The sequence below is a fragment of the Equus przewalskii genome, chromosome 2 (assembly GCF_037783145.1).
Source record: "Equus przewalskii isolate Varuska chromosome 2, EquPr2, whole genome shotgun sequence".
Classification (NCBI taxonomy): domain Eukaryota; kingdom Metazoa; phylum Chordata; class Mammalia; order Perissodactyla; family Equidae; genus Equus; species Equus przewalskii.
Window position 1 is genome coordinate 104,910,656 of NC_091832.1, and position 18,380 is coordinate 104,929,035.

At 38.2% G+C, this 18,380-nt stretch overlaps 1 protein-coding gene across 5 annotated transcripts in view; it reads right to left on the minus strand.

The window, feature by feature from the left end:
* Nucleotides 1-18,380, minus strand: part of AFG2A (AFG2 AAA ATPase homolog A) — a 309,664-nt gene that overhangs the window by 21,908 nt on the left and 269,376 nt on the right. For 2 of the 5 annotated variants that reach the window (XR_011537213.1, XR_011537215.1), the window contains exon 17: nucleotides 9,616-9,737. The exons of the other annotated variants lie outside the window; for them this stretch is intronic. The gene's annotated coding sequence lies outside the window, so the exon portion shown is untranslated. Of the gene's footprint in view, nucleotides 1-9,615; nucleotides 9,738-18,380 lie in introns of those variants that run through there. 5 annotated transcript variants of the gene reach the window in all.

An 18,380-nucleotide genomic window follows, 5' to 3' on the forward strand; every position in this document is an offset into this window, starting at 1 on the left:
CTACCAGCCATACTTCCAAAAATAGTGCTGAGCATGCTGCAGGGGGGCCAGTTGTTTCTAGCTGCCATTTTCTTAGAGACCATCCTGCTCAAAGGGGTCCAGATAATGTTCTGAGCTGTACAACTATTTCCAGGCCACAGGTATCATTCAAAATATGATAAAGTTGAGAAGCCTCAAGGGCCACCAGTTAATTTCTTTGGAAATGATTATACAATCTATAGGAAGAATTAAAGCTATTGTTTCTGAATAATTCCAACATGGGTCATGGTCAAAGTTAAAAGTTATCTTTGTGTTAAATCCATTCTCTTTCCTAGTAACTGGAGAAGTCTCAATGAAAATTAGAAAAGAAAGCAAACAAAAACTCAACTTTTTGTGTGTGTGGGAGGGGTCATAAATAACTAATAGATTACAAAGCTCAAGTCTGGAGCTGTCCAGTTTGGAAGGTTATGGAAATTTTAATTGGAGACAATTCGTAAATTCAATCAAAACTGTGCATGTAACTGGAAATGTGTGTTGATAAGTCTTAATTAAGGAGGGACAGAATGAAACGGACAGCATTCCAAATTTGGAGAACTTTTTGACTTAATTCTACCATTCTAAGTGGCCGAAAAATGATTTGAAGTGCCTGTCACAACAGCTCCATCCCATTTTGTAAATTTGCGCAATTCTTTCTCCCAAGAATAGAGGAGAAAGGGGAGATAGATGAGATTGAAAGCCTTAATGAACATTTAGGGAGAGAATAATATTATCTTCCTCCCCTACTACTTAAATTTCTTTTTAACTAGGGAAAATTCAAACATATACAACAGTAGAGGGAACAATATACCGTGTACTCTCAATCACCTGTTACCCAGCCTTAATGATGATCAACTCATGGCCACTCTTGTTTCATTCTACACACTAATCCTCACTGCCGACACTGCACTGAATTTTCTGAAGCAAATTTCAGAATCATAATATTTAATCCATAAATATTTCAATATATATCTCTGGAAGAACTTTTTTTTTTCCTTCTCTTCTCCCCAAAGCCCCAGTGCATGGCTGTATATCCTAGTTGTAAGTCCTTCCAGTTCTTCTATGTGAGCTGCTGCCACAGCATGGCAACTGATAGACAGGTGGTGTGGTTCTGCAACCAGGAAATGAACTTGGGCCACCAAAGCAGAGAGCATGGAACTTTAACCACTAGACCATCAGGGCTGACTTGAAAAAGAATATTTTTTTTTAAAAAAGCACAACCACATCATTATTCCACATTAAAAAATAGCAATGATTACTTAATATTGTCAATATTTAGTCAGTGTTAAAATTTTGCCAATTATTCATAAATGTATTCCACAGCTATTTTGATTGAATTAGAATCAAAGTAAGACCTACACATTGCATTTAGTTAACATATCTCATATCTAAAAGATTCTCTCCCTCTTTTCCTTTATAATTTATGTTGCAATAACGGGATCATATGTCTTATATAATTTTCCACATTCTTTTTTTTCCTGATAGCATCTCTGTGGTGTGATTTAACATGTTTCTCTGTCTCCTGTATTTCCTGTAAAGTTATAGTAAGATCTAGCGGCTTGAGAGGATTCAGGTTTGATTTTTTGGAACAAATTCTTCATAGGTGATGTTGAGATGCACGTAACTTCTGGTTGCCCCCTTTTTTATGGTTTAGTAGTTACTTATGATTGCCTAAGTCCTTTACTTCATTAATGGTTGCAAAATGGTGCTATCCTATTTCTGCTATTCCTTCTTCATTTATCAGCTGGGATATACTGTATAAGGGGAAGCTTTCCCACCCTCTCAGATAAATGTTAGCTTACTATTCATATTTTTCTCTGCCTTGCCTTTCTCACTTAACAGTTTATCCTACAAATCACTTCCTGGCTATATCGAGAGCTATTTCTCATTCCTTTTACAGTTGCACAGTTTATTCAACCAGGTCCCAAGTAATGTACATTTGTTTCCAGTCTTTTGTTCCCTCTTAAGATTTATTTATATGTTGATCAAAGTCTAAAGATGGTCAAGTAGGACAAAAGTAAAATTCTAGCAAAGAAGAAAGAACATGGTAAGATGCTCCTATTCACCGTAGCATGAGTACGATTATAGAATCTTGCTTTTTCAACCACTGCTCGCTCAAAATTTTAGAAAAGGTGAGTCTCAGAAATCATATTTTCTGGCTCCTTTACTTGCCTCTTCTCATTTTTCACCTTACTCTGCTCCAATCAGCCTTTCAAGGCCTAGAGGCTTCTGTCAGCTCGAGCCATAGCTCCACCTCTCTACATCTCCAAGTGGCTTCACGCTATAGAACTGACCTGGCTTTTTTCCAAAGCCTGGCTACTGGAGGTGGCTCACACTCAGTCACTGCCTCTGGTGATCACAACTGCTGCCAATACTCTGTTGTAACGGTAAAGGTAGCAGCACTGCTAATGGGGCTGGTAGTAGGACTAAGGTCAGCTCACATACAGCAGCAAACATGGGCTTAGGAAAGTGATAATAGGAGAATCAGGACTCTTATTTATCCTGGTGGTTCTCCTATGTCAATTTTTCATGCACATGGTTATGTACTAGGACTAGCTTCTAATTCTCAGGTCACATGCTTACATGTCACAGACATTTCCAATACAGATGTATTATTATTGGCCCCTGGTTTCTAGTCTTTACGTATCACCTCTCCAAGAACAAATATATTCTCATGTCTTCAAATATCACTCCTACACAAATGCCTTTGAAATATCTTCAGCTTAGGCATTTCTCTGGGCACCTACAATCCAAAGTGTCCAACATCAGATGTCTTACCTTGATCTGAAAACTGCCTGCCTCACTAACTCATTTTCAGGGACACACCATTCTCCCAGTCATCTAGGCTTGAATCCACTGGTAATATATCTCCCTTTTTTTTTTTTTTTTTGCCCCATACCACTTAATCTGACCAAGTCTGCTGGATTAGATATTGACTGACCTGGAGTCATGTGAAAACTTAGAAATGACAATACTACCCAGAATCGGCTAAGTAATGGGTAAAGGTCAGGTTAGAGGGGATTCTATAATAGCTGTGCTTTGTCTTTGGCTGCATCCTAGAGATAAACACATTAGATGAAAATTGTGTTGACTTGCTGGTCAAGCGTGAAGATTTGTTAGAAACACTGAACATATGGGAAAAAAACAAGCCTAGCAGAAAAAGAATCCCAAAGTCCAGGATAAATGAGTTCTGATTAACAAACAAAACTGTTTCAATAAGCCTGGACCCTCTTAGGAGAGACAGAGTGATCAGATGTAAGGGGGCTTAAACCACATCCCAGCAGAAACACTAAAGGGTTAGGTATGATAGTCAGAAGGAATGAGGTCGACACTGAGAAATCATGTCAACCCTCCAGTCCTTGAAAGGCTCTCATGGAGAAGGATTAGAACAGTTGGTCTTGGGAGGCTCTAGAAAGCAGAACTAGGACCACTGCTTCAGGAGACAGGCTTTTGCTCAATAAAAGGAAGAAATATATCAATAATTTATAAGCTGGGCAAATATGCGGATAGTCCTAGAAATAGTGAGCAAATGACCATATGACAGGAATATTACAGATTTTATTCAAACATTGGAAAGAAAGTTGGTTTATATGACAGAAAAGAACTATTAATATGCTATCACCATCAAATCTACCTTGTTCCCTTGTACCTGCATACTTAACTTTCCTTCCTGTTTCAATGAACTATCTGGGTTTCTAAGATTAGTCCTCCTATTTATAAACTGGATTCCATTCCCTTTTTCCTAAGTCAAGATTTGCTGCCGTAATTGTTCCCCCACATACAATCAACTTTTCCCACCAGCATAAAAATATGTTGCAATTCCTCCCACTCTCACTTAAACCCATTCAAATGAGACTTCTGACCCTCCACTGAATTGCTCTGTCAAGATCATAATCCAATGGTCAGTCTCAGTTCTCAATTTACTTGATCTATCAGCAGCATTTGATACCTATCACCTCCTCCCACTTTCTTCAGTTGGACACTAGAACACTCCCACACTCTCTTTACTCCAGCTACCCTGGCTTCCTGGCTGTTCTGAAACATGAGCAGCTCAGTCTTGTTCAGAGCATTTGCACTTCTTTCCTCTTCTGGAATGCCCTTCCCTTGGAGAACTAACTGCATGGTTCACTCACCTCAGGTCTTTACCAAACGCCACCTTTTCAGTGAGTTTTTCCCTGACCACCTTATTTAAACCTGCTGCTTCCTCCCTATAATCATTTTTTTTCCTTCCCTGATTTATTTATTTTGCTCCCCCTCTGTTACTGCCATCTAATATATTACATTTTAACTTAGTTTGTCGATAGTCTGTTTCCCCTCACAAAAATGACACGCACACACACAGGGTAGAGACTTTTGTTTGTTTTGTTTGCTAATGTATGTTAGCACGCAGAACCTTACCTGGCACATAATAGATGTTTACTAAATATTTGTTAAATGTATGAATGAGGACAACGAAAGAAAAAAGGAGAATATATCAAGAGAATAAGGTTTGATATCTGACTTAATGTTAACTAAAGTTAGGATATCCGTTCTCACAGTTTGGTTTATGACCAAGTCTGGAATTTATGCCTTAGAGCAGGTGCTGTATTTAACTTTACATCATATACATTGCTCAGGCAGATTGTTAAGACTTACCAAAAACTAAAAAATATCCATCCCACAAAATTCAGAACCACTGAACTTGGATGCTCATATTCCAACCTAGATTTAGGAAAGCTAGCTTTGACTACTATTGATTTGAAGTGTGCTCTTGGCCAGCCTTCCACAAAATGGGGCTGCACTAAATACCTAGTAACCAAAAAAACTGTAGAGACTAAGCAGAGATTAGAGCTCAATGGAATGCTACATAAACCTCTCAGCTGTGATACTAGTTTATATTCCTGAGTGGTTGCAAAGAATGCTTGCAGGTATTCAAAGTGTGAATTGTCTGTCTTTTGGCCACCCTCCCTTTCCCGACCCTGAGCACACTTCCTTGGGGCTCACCACAGAAGTGTCCTTAACTCAGGTGAAGGCCAGCTGGTTCAAAGCTCTCAGAATACTACGTAATACTGAGCTCTGGAAAAGGGCTGCTCCAAAAAGGCTTTCTGACTCATGAGTGCCTGACCAGGGGAGATCTTAGTGATTTGGGGGTATTGGTACTTCGTAAAAGTACTCCATGTGAATTTACACTGTTTTCCCAAGGCTTCCCAGTGCTGCCTGGTCTGTAAGTCAAGTCCATGAGCTTCAGGGCTCCCCTACTATAGAAGTTCAGGTCAGCAATAGTGCAATAACTCTTTCCTTACTCTCTCCTTCAAAAATCACCTAGAGAACTAATCTGCCTTCCTGGTCCTCCAAACAACAAACTAAGCAGTTATAGGTGATTATAACTAGAATAACGTGTGATTTGTGAAGAAGTGACACTTCCGAGAGGCAGAAAAGCTGCTTTCCAGAAATATGTCCAGAGATAGAAAGTAAGGATTTTCTAAGGAAAAAACATGTAAAAAGAAAAACTGTTAGTTACTTAAGCCAAAAAAACCTTTGCAGTTAGCCTTGATTTATAAATCAGAAAGTATAAAATCAAAAGACAGATACATTTTAATATAAGAACTTTAAATACGTATTAATTTATTTTATTTTACTACTGATAGCATTTACATATGAAATACAAACTTTTTTATCAAAAATAAGAATTTCCTCAGACTGTCTAGCTCTAAATATATATAGGTCCTTAAGTCAATGCAGTCATTTTAAAGGCTAGTTTCAAGACTCAGTGTGACAAAATGTAACAACAGACAATGACTTTTTAGTACGCTAATATTTGATCGAATTATGCAGATACAGCTGCAAATGTACCAGCTCTGAATCATCAGAACACTATGAAGCCAGGATTTCTTTTAGGGGAGGAGAGAGGCTATCCTATTCAACTCAACTCACGTAGGAAAACCTATGTACAAGTCATTGTTCTACATTCTTGGGGAGTAGGGGATATAAAGACAACCTCTAGGAGCCTAGAATTCAGAAGGGGAAATAATACAACTATGTAAATGCCTATTTAGAAAATGAAGTGAGGGGCCGGCCCCGTGGCCGAGTGGTTAAGTTTGCTCTGCTTCGGCGGCCCAGAGTTTCACCAGTTTGAATCCCTGGCGCGGATTTGGCACTACTCATCAAGCCATGCTGAGGCGGCGTCTCACATGCCACAACTAGAAGGACCCACAACTAAAAATATACAACTATGTACCGGGGGGCTTTGGGAGAAAAAGGAAAAATAGAATCTTTAGAAAAAGAAAGTGAAGTGCATTAACTGACATATGAGAAACATGAAATGCTGGGGTGGAAGAACAATATTGATGATGATATTATAGTTACTCCTACTACCACCACCACCAACACTACTGCCAGCACCAGCACCCTAACTGATTGATTCCCAAGTGTTCTAGGCCTTCACACTTCCAATCTATCCAACACTCCTATGAGGTAGGCAGCATTCTCCCTCCCCTCACCATTTGTAAATGAAGAAACTGACATTTAAAGCATTTAGATAAATTTGCCCCAAATCATACAAACAGGTAAGTGGTGGGTCCAGATTTAAATCCCTATCTGCCTGACTCCAGTGCCCCTGCTCTATCTACCATATCAGGCTTTCTCCACCATACCTCAGATGAGGAAGCAAAGACAATAGCGGGAGCTCAGTAACCTCAAAGAATAGATTCTTCAGGAACGAGCTTTAAAGGAATGTGAGAATGTGAAGATGGTGGTGTTGGCAGCGAGGCACTCCAGGTGAAGGCACACTCCTGAGCAAGGCACAGAGGTGGCACAGGGTGGGCTGGATTCAGGGACTCACAAGTAGCCTCACAGAACTGGGATGGTTTCAAACTGTGCTCCTTGCAGCCCTCTCAGTTCTCAAGTGTCTCAGGCACTGCAGAAGGGTGAGAAGGGAAAGGTAAGGGTGTAGGGAGAGAAAAAGCCAAAGAAACAGAACTTTGGGAACACTTCGGCTTAGCTTGATCCTAGGAGAGGAGTCCTATAAAAGAGAGGAAGAAGTAGTGGAAACTAAGACAGTCCACATGAAAACCAGAAGAGGGTTTCAGGAAGCGGGTACGAATTCTGGCAGATGGGGCAGAAAGGCCAGTGAAGCCCAGGACTCCGAGCTGGTTACTGCGTTGGAGATGAGGAAACGTTGGTGAGATCAGCTCAGTGGTGGTGGAGAGAGGAAGAGGCCAGACTGCCAGGGTTTGAGAAGTGAATTAGGAGTGAGGAAGTGTGCCACACTTTTAAGAACTTTGGTGGTAAAAAGAAGACAGATTGTAACCTAACAGTAACAATGATCTAAAGGAGGTTTAAAAACGAATACACTACCCAAAAGTGGATGTAAAACAAGAAATGATATTTCCAGAGTTAATTTTTAATTTCCTGAGTTCACTGCTGTAAGAATTTCAAACCGTTTTGGCATTCATATCCTGGCATGTGTATGAACTTAATTGTGGAGATAAATGCAGTAGCAGCTCAGAGAGAAACCAAAAATCCTCTGTAAAATTACTGGAATGGTCACAGTAAGTTCTCCTCAAACTTCTCATCCCCTAACCATTTCAACTACAACAAAATGGCTAAAGGTCTTTCCTCCAATGGGTAAAGACAGGTGCCTCAAAATGTAGCATAGAAAAGATTGCTGAATGAACACTAGCACACAAAAAACCTAATAACACATGCAATAATGATTATTCAAAAACTTGAGATCTCCAGTGTCAAATAGTTTTCCTTTGTATTCATGTTTTATTTGCTTTACCTTAAGTCACCCCCTAATCATGCTGATATCTACTACTGATGATTATATTAGACCTAAAAGTGTTCTTAAACAAATGAAAAATACCGACTTCCATTCCTGAAAGTCCTGCTTCCAATTTTCAGGAGGAAATTAAATAATGTATAAATCAAATACTGGGCCTAAGCCCAGACAGCTGAACATCGTTTTGTCCTTTCAAGGCAAAGAGGAAGTGTCTGCTATGGCAGGGACATGCCAAGAGAAATAAAGCTTAACCTCAGCACCATGTGAAAGTGATTTTAGATAATCGGGGGTGTCTGAAAATAGGTTAAAAATGGGACCACATACTAACAGGGAACTTTCCATGGAAGTTAAAAAATGTATCAAGATCTAACCTCTACCTTAAAAACAAAATATGTTGGGAAATGGCATAGACTTACAAATTCTATATAAAGGCCAGAGGAAAGGGAAAGCAGACAGGGAGGAGAAAGTTGACAAATCAAAGGGAAATTAAAATGTGTTTCCGCTTACCATTTACTGTAGGCTCACAATTTGATTTCTTTCTAATTGTAATTTCCAAATTCAAAATGATGTATGTGTATAAAAAGGAAGAGAGGGAGTGGAGGAGAGAAGGAAAAGGGGGAGAGAGGGAGGGAAAGAGAGAGAGAGAATGAATACATGTGTGGGTAGAGTGGCAGATGCTGAAAAAATTATCAGGGGCCAGCAAACTGATTCCATGAAGGGCCAGACAGCAAGTATTTTAGGCTTTGTGGAGAAAACAGTCCCTCTTGTAACTACTCAGATCTGCCCTTGTTGTGTGAAAGCAGCCGTAGGCAATATGTAAATGAGTGTTTGTGGCTATGTTCCAATAAAACTTTACAGACACTGAAATTAGAATTTCATGTATTTTTCCTCTTCTTTTAGTTTTTCTTCAATCACTTAAAAATATAAAACTATTCTTAGCTTATTGGCCTTACAAAAACAGATTGTGGGACATATTTGACCCACAGATTATAGTTTGCTGACCCCTGATTTAGATAGCTAACGCCCTGTTACATAGAACATTCCTATAAAACTGGGCTTGACTCAAATTTAGGATTCTGGGTAAGAAAAACTGCTATTCTTTTTATCAGTAGCTGAATAAAAAGATGGTAGTCATGGTAGAAAGCATTAATTTGGAAGATACAGCATATTCTCTCTAACCCTATAAAAAAGAAAAGCATTTCTACTTTTTTTCCTCGCAGGATACTTACACTAGTATGAAATCAAAGTTTATGTAGTAAGAAATTCTGAAGCCAAATGCAAAATAACTATTAATATGCAGCATTATTCAGAGACAAAGAATGATTTAAAAATATTATCCCCTTTATCAGAATTTAATATTTTACAAACACCCTTTGCAGAATAATGCCAGTCTGGGATTACACATAAATTTCCATCATTGCCTCTATGGAAACCAGAGAGCTGGTGACTAGAAGGATTTTCTGGTGGAACATATGCTTTACAGATCACATGGTGCTAAAAACTTTATGGAGCATCTGACCTAAACTTCTAGAAACAAAGGAAATATAAAAGTGAGAGGCATCTTTGTTCGTAGTTTTTGTGAAGCAAAATAATTTTTATACATTAAATATTCTGTTATAGAACAAACACTGACTTTTCCCTTTCTGTGTTAAAAGAGAAAATCTTGTAAAACATCCTGGTTGGTATCTCACATCCTTGATATAGGAAACAGGGCATTCTTCTCTTTTCCCTTCTTTTCTCTGTCTCTGTCTCTCTCTTCCTCCTCTTTTTTTTTTTTTTTTTTTTTTGGGATAATCCCAGTACTTCTCCCTAGTTATCTGCACAAATGAGGCCTTCACCTTCAGGGAACTGCTCCTCAGCCACTCCAACTCTTTGACCCTTTGATAAGCCGGGCATAGTGCTCTGTTCCTTTGGCCACAGGGGTAGCCATATGACCCAGCTGGTCCAGACATGTTGTATCCTAAGGGTAACAAACAATCCAAGGAAGGTTTAAAAAAGGAATATACTATCCAAAAATGGTTGTAAAACATGACTATTTCCAGAGTTGTATTTTTATGGACCAATCACTCATGGTATACAGGATCTCAATCAATGTGTAGTGTATACTTATACTTGTTTTAGAGAACTTGGAGCATACTTTTTTATTTGATGGCAAGTTCTGGTCAGGAATGCAATCCTCAATTACAATATTGTTTGTGTAAGGAAATATAACTCTTTCAACAATGGTCTGTTTGTGGTGGTCTGCTTTATGGCACTGTTTCTAGGAATTCACTGTGGGGAAAAAAGCTGCCTTAACCACGTATATGGAAGCGACTGAGGTTGGAGAAGAGGAAGGGCCACAGGGAGTGGAAAGGCCGAGTGTACAAAACAGGCAGTGGAGATGAGGGCAGGCATAGTGAGTAGCCTTTTTATTTCCTCTCTTCTTCATTTCCTCCCATCCTGTGTTTTTTTTTTTTTTTAAACAGACTTTATTTTTTAGGGCAATTTTAGGTTCACAGTAAAATTGAGCATAAAGTACAGATACCCCTGCCCCCACATACACACAGCCTCCCCTACTAGAGTGGTACATTTGTTACAATCAATGAATCTACCTTGACATCATTATCACTCAAAGTCTATAGTTCACACTAGGGTTCACTCTTGGGGGTACACATTCTGTGGGTTTAGACAAATGTATAATGACATGTATCCATCTTTATAGCGTCATAAAGCAGTTTCACTGGCCTAAAAATCCTCTGTACTCTGCCTATTCATCCCTCCCTCATAACCCCTGGCAACCACTGGTCTTTTTAATGTTTCCATAGTTTTGCCTTTTTCAGAATGTCATATAGTTGGAATCAGGCAGTACATGGCCTTTTCAAATTGGTTTCTTTCACTTAGTAATATGCATTTAAGATTCCTCCATGTCTTTTCTTGGCTTGATAGTTCATTTCTTTTTAGTGCTGAATAATATTCCATTGCCTGGATATACCACACTTTATTTATCCATTCACTTACTGAAGGGCATTGTGGATGCTTCCACACTTTTTGTAGTCATTCTTCTTTTATTTTAATTTCTTTCTACTGCTTTAAAGTCAAAGCATGTCCAAAGTAGACAGGGTCTTAATTAGCAACCCATACAATCCTCAAAACAGGTATGAGGAAACTGAGGCCCAGAGGTTAAGCTACTGGCCCATGGTGTTGTTCCCTTCCTTAGGCATCTGTCTGAGCCCAACCACCAACATCTAACAACACCTAAAGGTTCTGCTGTCCTCACTGGCAGCCTGCAGGTCTAAAGACCTGCTAGTCTCTGGATTAGGATGTGTAATCCAGGTTTAACACCCCAAATGCTACATTTGGTTTTTTTTTCCTGCATCCAGTATTATAAAAGAATATGACTCATACATCTTTTAAAAACTTTGTCAGCCATTTTTTTGCTAATATTAGAGACAAAATATTAAGGTAAGAATTTAATCTTCACAATGACTCTAGGAAGTAAGTACTGTTATTACTGTAACTACTGTGCATATGAGAAAACTGTCCAGGGTCATAGAGCTAGTAAATGTCAGAGGCAGGATTCAAATCCAGGTTTGCCTAATTCCAGAGACTGTATTATCTCTCTGCTGTCCTTTCAGTTTGTGTATGTATTTTATATACATTTCTTCTAGTTAAAGCTTTAAAAGAAACTGTCTTTTTAACCAGAGATAACGTGAACTCACAGTAAAGAAATAATTAATAAATTTCAGATTTCTTTACTGTGGTCCTAAATCCTGGGGTCTATTTCAGTGTCCACAAGATGCAAGGTGCCATTTATATAAAAAACATAGATTAAGATTTAAAATTTCCCCTTAAAACTTCAGTACACAACTCACCCTAATGTGGAAACATAACTAATTTCTGGAATGTATATACCCAAGAAAAAGCATCAGTATTGTACTTAGGTATTTATCACAGGCTTTATATTTTTATAGTTTCATAAACAAAAATGAAGGCATAAGCCAATTAAGTCAGTTAGCTAAGAATATAAGCTGAATTGCCACAGGACTTTCCTTTCCCTCCGGGTCATTTTCTTAGCCCAAAAGAGATTAAAATACTAAAACAAGGTTGTAGGTAAGACAGTTTAACAGAACGAACCAAACATGAACAGAAGAGACTACCAGAACTTTATATAGAAGCTCTTGCAAACTCATCTGCACTACCTTCAAGGGTCTCATCATTTGGTTTCTGCAGGCCCTGCAGAAAAGTGAATGTATAGACTCCAGGGTAGAAATGGGATATTTTACAGTGTGTAGCTGTTTGTGGTTGCTTACATTTAACTGGAACATATGTGAAGTGAGAATGGCGGAAAATGGATGGGGTAAAAAAAGAGACAACCATCCAAGGGTCTGTCTGAGGAAAAAGTACGCAGAGAAAATTAAGGTGAATATTTCAATTAAAATACAAACTGTTTCCAGCACACTTGGATGTGGAGGCTAATAAATCTGCACAACTCAAGAAGTAACAGCAAACGTGCTCAATCATGCAGTGTGTGAGCTGTTTTTTAATTCCAACCCATCCAGCAACTTACTCTGGGGTTCTTCTTACTGAAAATTATGACCCTTGATAAACTTGACTTTGACCAGAATGTTTCAGATTACAGTGCTGCCAGTACTCTGGTGAGATCAACAGATGGTTCTTCATTCTAGATTCTTTCCTTGAGTTCTTTCATATAAGAATGACATCCTGTTATTACCAGATGGCCTCTCAAAACACATGGACTATTCTAGTGGGGAGTCCAATTACCATTTCCAGATTAAATCAGTGCCTAAAGCACTTGTACTAGAGAATTGGGTAACAGGATAGGATAGAGTTTGAAGAAATTATGTACTCTTTTATATAATTAACCTGAACCTTGCCCAAACCAGCACCAATCCAAACTTGTTATCATTAAATATTAAAACTCATACCCAAGGTAAAAGTAGGTGAGCGAGGCCTCTATCTCCAGTGAGTACCTTTGTGAGTGCCTGGGACTCAAAGCATTTGTTACTACAGTTAAGATTCAGTGGTTTCAGATATTCCAAAAGAAGAAGTACTATTCTTTTCAGAGAAAATCAGAGTTTTCAATGTGGTAAACTTTCACAAAAATGAAGTTGTGTGCATTCAGTCTTTCACTCATCAAACATTTATTAAGTACAAACTGTGGGCCAGGCACCGCTAGTCTTCTTTGATCAATCAATTCACTCTAAGATTCTGAAGCTTTAACAATGTATTTACAAAGGCATTATTTCTGGAAAATGGAAATGATTCTTAGATCCACTACAGAAGGTCAAATATTAAAATAATTGAGAAAACCCTTTAAGACTACATTGAGTTACAAGTACCATACTATATAGACGAATTTTTTGTGATAGTGAATATGAGACTAAATTATCAAGCAGGTCAGAAAGTAAGAAAAAGCTACAGGAGAAGCTTAACTTGGATAAAAATGTTGCATAGAGAAGACCACCCACACAGACAGGTCCTGACCTAAACAGTAATTACGTAAAGCCAGGAGAATAAAGGATTATTACTTGTCACCTCAGTATATTCAATCTTATTTTCTTATCTAGAAAACAGCATAAACTTATAGTAAAGAAAACTTCCATAAGTACATGAACATCCATACATATAGAGCTTCTTCCTCTTAAAGCAATAGATCTGTATTAATTAGAATTTTACATAATAGATCTTATTTTCAATTAAATGGGGAGAAATTAAAACAAAATGAAAACTAGTCTGGATGATCAACTCCATTAAGATGATCCATAGACACCTCAAACTCAATGTGTTTACATTTTTAAAGTTTGGATTTCTGTATATTATTTTTCAATAAGAGGGATCAGACTTTACTATGTATTGTACTGTGCATAATAAAGGGTAAAACTCAGTCTTAATCACAGTTGATTATATATGGATTCAGTAACACAAGGGGTCAAATAAATGATTCATTAAATAGACTCAAGCTGAGGCTTGCAAATCACCGAATCCAACCCTCTTCTTCAACTTTCCAGGCCCCTATCTACAAAATCATCTACATCCACAATCATTCTATCCTTACTTCTTAACAACTTAAGAGAGTAAGGGCTCCCTTCCTTCAGCTGAAGGCCAAACCTTTCTTTGTGCCCATGACCCCAATCACCTGTGACCTTCCTTCATGAGTTTTCCCCTTCCTCATTTTTCTCTCTTGGATATTTTCATACTTCCTCTCTACAGTTACTTCCTTCTCAGCCTATAAACATGCTTGTTCTCCCTCCCATCCCAGCCCCCTCCCCAGCCAATATTTCTCTAGATACCAATCTAATCTCTCTTCTCTTTTTCATTCAAATTTCTTGAGAGAGAAATCTACAATAATATCTCACTTTCCATTTTCACTTCAGTTCTCTACAATCTAGTTTTTGCCCTCACTACTCCTCTGATACTGTTCCCAGTGAAGTCACTAATGAACTGCATATTGTTAACTCAATAGAACTGAGCCTCTTGGTTGTGTATGGTAATGTTCTTTATCCATTGGCTTCTAGAACCCATCTCTTTCCAGTCATTTCTGTTCTGTTTCCTGTGTCTACCTTTTAGATTTTAGGGCTCCCAGGTTTCCTTCTTTTTAAGAGACCCATTACTTTTCATATTTTATATATTCTACAGTGTAATCTCCTTTATTCTCTTGGTTTCATCTCTTAATTTGTATATTCCACTACCACCTGCTAACATCTCTTCTTAGATGACTCAAAAGTCCTTGATTCTAGGCAAGGAAAACCATGAACAAAACGAAAAGATAACTCAACAACTGGGAGAAAATATTTGCAAATTGTATACCCAAAAAGGGACTAATTTCCAAAGAACATATGAATAACTCATACAACAACACAAAAACAAACAACTCAAGCAAAAAAATGGCCAGAGGATATGAACAGACATTTTTTCAAAGAAGATATACAGATGGCCAACAGGCACATGAAAAGATGTTCAACATCACTAATTATTAGGGAAGTACAAATCAAAGATACAATGACATATCACCTCATACCTATCAGAATGGCTTTAATTAACAAGACAAGAAATAACAAATGTTGGAGAGGATGTGGAGAAAAGGAAACCCTCATACACTGCTGGTGGGAATGCAAACTGGTGCAGCCATTATGGAAAACAGTATGGACATTTCTCAAAAAATTAAAAACAGCAATACCATATGATCCAGCTATCCAACTACTTGGTATTTATCAAAAAAACCATGAAATCAACAATTCAAAGACACCTATGCATCTCTATGTTCATCACAGAATTATTCACAAAAGTCAAGACATGGAAGCAACTGAAGTGCTCATCAATGGATGAATAGATAAAGAAGATGGGGTACGAATACTACTCAGCCATAAAAAACCACAAAATTGTGCCATTTGCAACAACATGGATGGACCTTGAGAGTACTATGCTAAGCAAAATAAGCCAGACAGAGAAAGACAAACATCATATGATTTCACTTATATGTGAAAGATAAATAAACACAAGGATAAGGAGAACAGATTAGTGCTTACCAGAGGGGAAGTAGGTGGGAGGGAGGGCAAAAGGGGTAAAGGGGCACATATGTATGGTAATGGATAAAAATTAGACTATTGGTGGCAAATTGGATGCAGTCTATACAGTAACTGATATATAATAATGTACACCTGAAATTTATACAATGTTATAAGCCAATATAATCTCAAAAAAAAAAAAAAAAAAAAAAGAGGTCCTTGATACTGAACATGTCCCAAACTGGATTTATTACATTTACCCCTAAACTGGCCTATATTTTTTTCTCTCACTTGAGAAAGTCAAGTAAGGGTCACCTTTGATTCTTTTATTATCTAGTCTTTTATTATCTATTATTTTATCTTATTCTTTTATTATCTAACTAATTAATCCCTAAGTCTTGCCTCCTAAATACTTTATGAATCTAACCTCATGTCACCGTCCTTAACTAATACAAGTTCAGGCCTTATTATTCCCTCATATGGGCTATTATCTGTGCTTCTAGTCATCTCTATGTTAAGTCTGCCCTTCATACCACAACTAGAAGTATTTAGTTAAAACAAACCTTCCAGTAGTGAAACCAAGCCAAGTATTGTTTGAGGCTCACTCTCAGATTCATTCTCAGGATGGATGGGGGTAGTACTAGATAGTATAGCCCAAGAGGACAAAGTTGAGTTAATGATTAGCTAGCTACTGTGGGAACCCAGGACTGGACTATGCCTTCTGTCCAGATCCCTGTCAATTCTGCAGATGCATAAGGCAAAATCAACACCGTAGACATATTTCTACTTCAGTGAGAAAAAACACACGCTCCCCTAAACCTCATCTTTACTTAGTCTAACCTACTTCTCCACTCAAAGGAAAAGAAGAGGAGCTCTGTTTATGCAGATAGGCTCACACTAGGTTTTTGGGTCAATTTTTATTAATTAAGCCACTGGTTACTTATCTGCTTAAGGAAATCACAGTCTAGTTGAAGAAAGATATGTGAACAAATTTGTAATACAGTTTAATAAGTCCAATACTAAGGAGAGTTTTCTGGAAGAGTTGAGAAAAGGAACCCAAAGAGAATGGGTCAAGGTCTTCCTGAAGCAAGAATACCTAAGCCCAAGAGGAGGAGGAGTTAGGTGAAGAGGGTTAGAAAATTCTACAAAGAGACAGTATAAGGACAAGTACAAAGACAAGAAATAGGTGTACAGGAAACCTAGCACCATTTTGTTACTGAAGTAAAAGACAAGAGGACTAGAGTGGTAATAGATGAAGTTTGTAGAGGTAAGAGAGGCCTTTGGTGCACGCTTGCCAGGGAAGAGTTTTAAGCAAATAACTAACCAGTGGCTTCATTAATAAAAACTGACCCAATGTTAGTCCTTCAGAGAATCAACCGAGGGCAGAGGTAAGTCATTTACAGTGAGCCCCTTCTGTTATGAAAGGCACAGTGATTTTTTACTCACTAGAAAAACAATTATTCTGGATTTGAGTTTGCATTACCTAAGTGTCAGAGCTCTGCCAGGGCCACTACACTGACCCTCCGAATGCATTATGCACCGCTGACATATGGCATGAGTAATGTCCATGTTCAGTAAAGTCACTTTTCACTTAAGAAAGTAAAAGTGAAGCAATGGGCTGATCCTCACTGTATTCACTACTACAACCAGAATGTAAGGGTCTAACAATTAAGTAGAGTACATCTAAAGACTCAGTCTCAGAATTTTTGCTTCCCTTTCTTAACAAAAGGTCTTTTCCATCTTAAAGTTTTAGTTTCCAAAGGAGGAATGCTTCCACCCGCAGACATAAGATTCAACTAAAGTAGGAGCTGGGTCTGCCACCTGGCCGTTGTGAGTTTCTTCTCTTGCTGAGGGAACAGGCCAAAAAAAAAAAAAAAAAAAAAAAGAGATCACAGTGTTGGCAAGTAAGGGTAGGACTGATAATGCATAATAGAGGCTTGGGAAGGTATGAGTAGAGCCTTGGTGACCTCTGGGGCAGAACATCTTGTACTACATGACCATTGGTTAGGACTAATGGATGACTATCACAACACTAAACAAACAATTCCACTCAGAGCTGAGACCCTTTAGGAATGTAGGTTTGGGTCATGCCAATAGTATAAGAACTCTACTTTGACTTGGTGAAATATTAACCAAAGGCAGAGAAACACAAAGTGTCAGTGGAGAAAGTCAGTCATATATACTGTGGCCCCATTGCCAAGTGCAGAAACTACGAATGTTGCCTCTACCACTTTGTCCTTGTTTATAGTTAGAATATCTAAAGAAAAATCCTACCCCTTTCCTTTTTTCTTTCCTCTTTTTAAATGACACTCTCTTTTGTCATTTGCTTTTCCTCTACCCTCTTCCTTTCCCTAACTATTGTATATGGAGGATACTGGTGATAGTTAAATTTGCAATTTAATCCCTAGATGACAGCATCTGGAAAGGCTACAGGCAAGATGGGATCATGATGGAACCATAGAAAGAATGGGAATCACTAGGAGATTACGAACTTGAAGAATATTGGTCACAGAGTATCGCTTCTGAATGCTATCTTTAGTTAGGGAGGGCCGAGTACATTTATAGTTGTTTATAGAATAGCAAGATATTACGTTTCACATATGGAAGTAGAGGAAGTTAAGTGTGCCTAATCTGTGAATTCAAGAATAGAATATACACAATTAATCAATTATATATAGCCTATCTCACAACACTTTCCTTTTCTCTGGGAAATGACCCTGACATTAGTCTTCCAGCAGCATACCTTCCATATCTATAAGGTATGACCTTGCCCCTCCCTGCACTGCCATCCAGAGACAAGTAGTTCAGGAGCAGACACATGACTCAGAATGGGCCAATTAGCTCCTCTCTCCTGGGACTGTGGAACTGAGAGACACAAAGAAGAGTTATGGGTAGCTGATTCACTTTCATGGCTGCGGAGTAGTGATAATTCCTGTTGCTGAGGATTGTGGAGTCCTTCTAGACCCTGACCTTCCAAAGGCCTATTCCTTAAATACTGTGAGATCAGTCTATTTTGAAAACATTCTTTGTTTTGTTTTGTTTGTTTTTGCTCAAGTCAGTTCTAGCTGGTTTCTCTTACAACAAATAGAAACTTAACT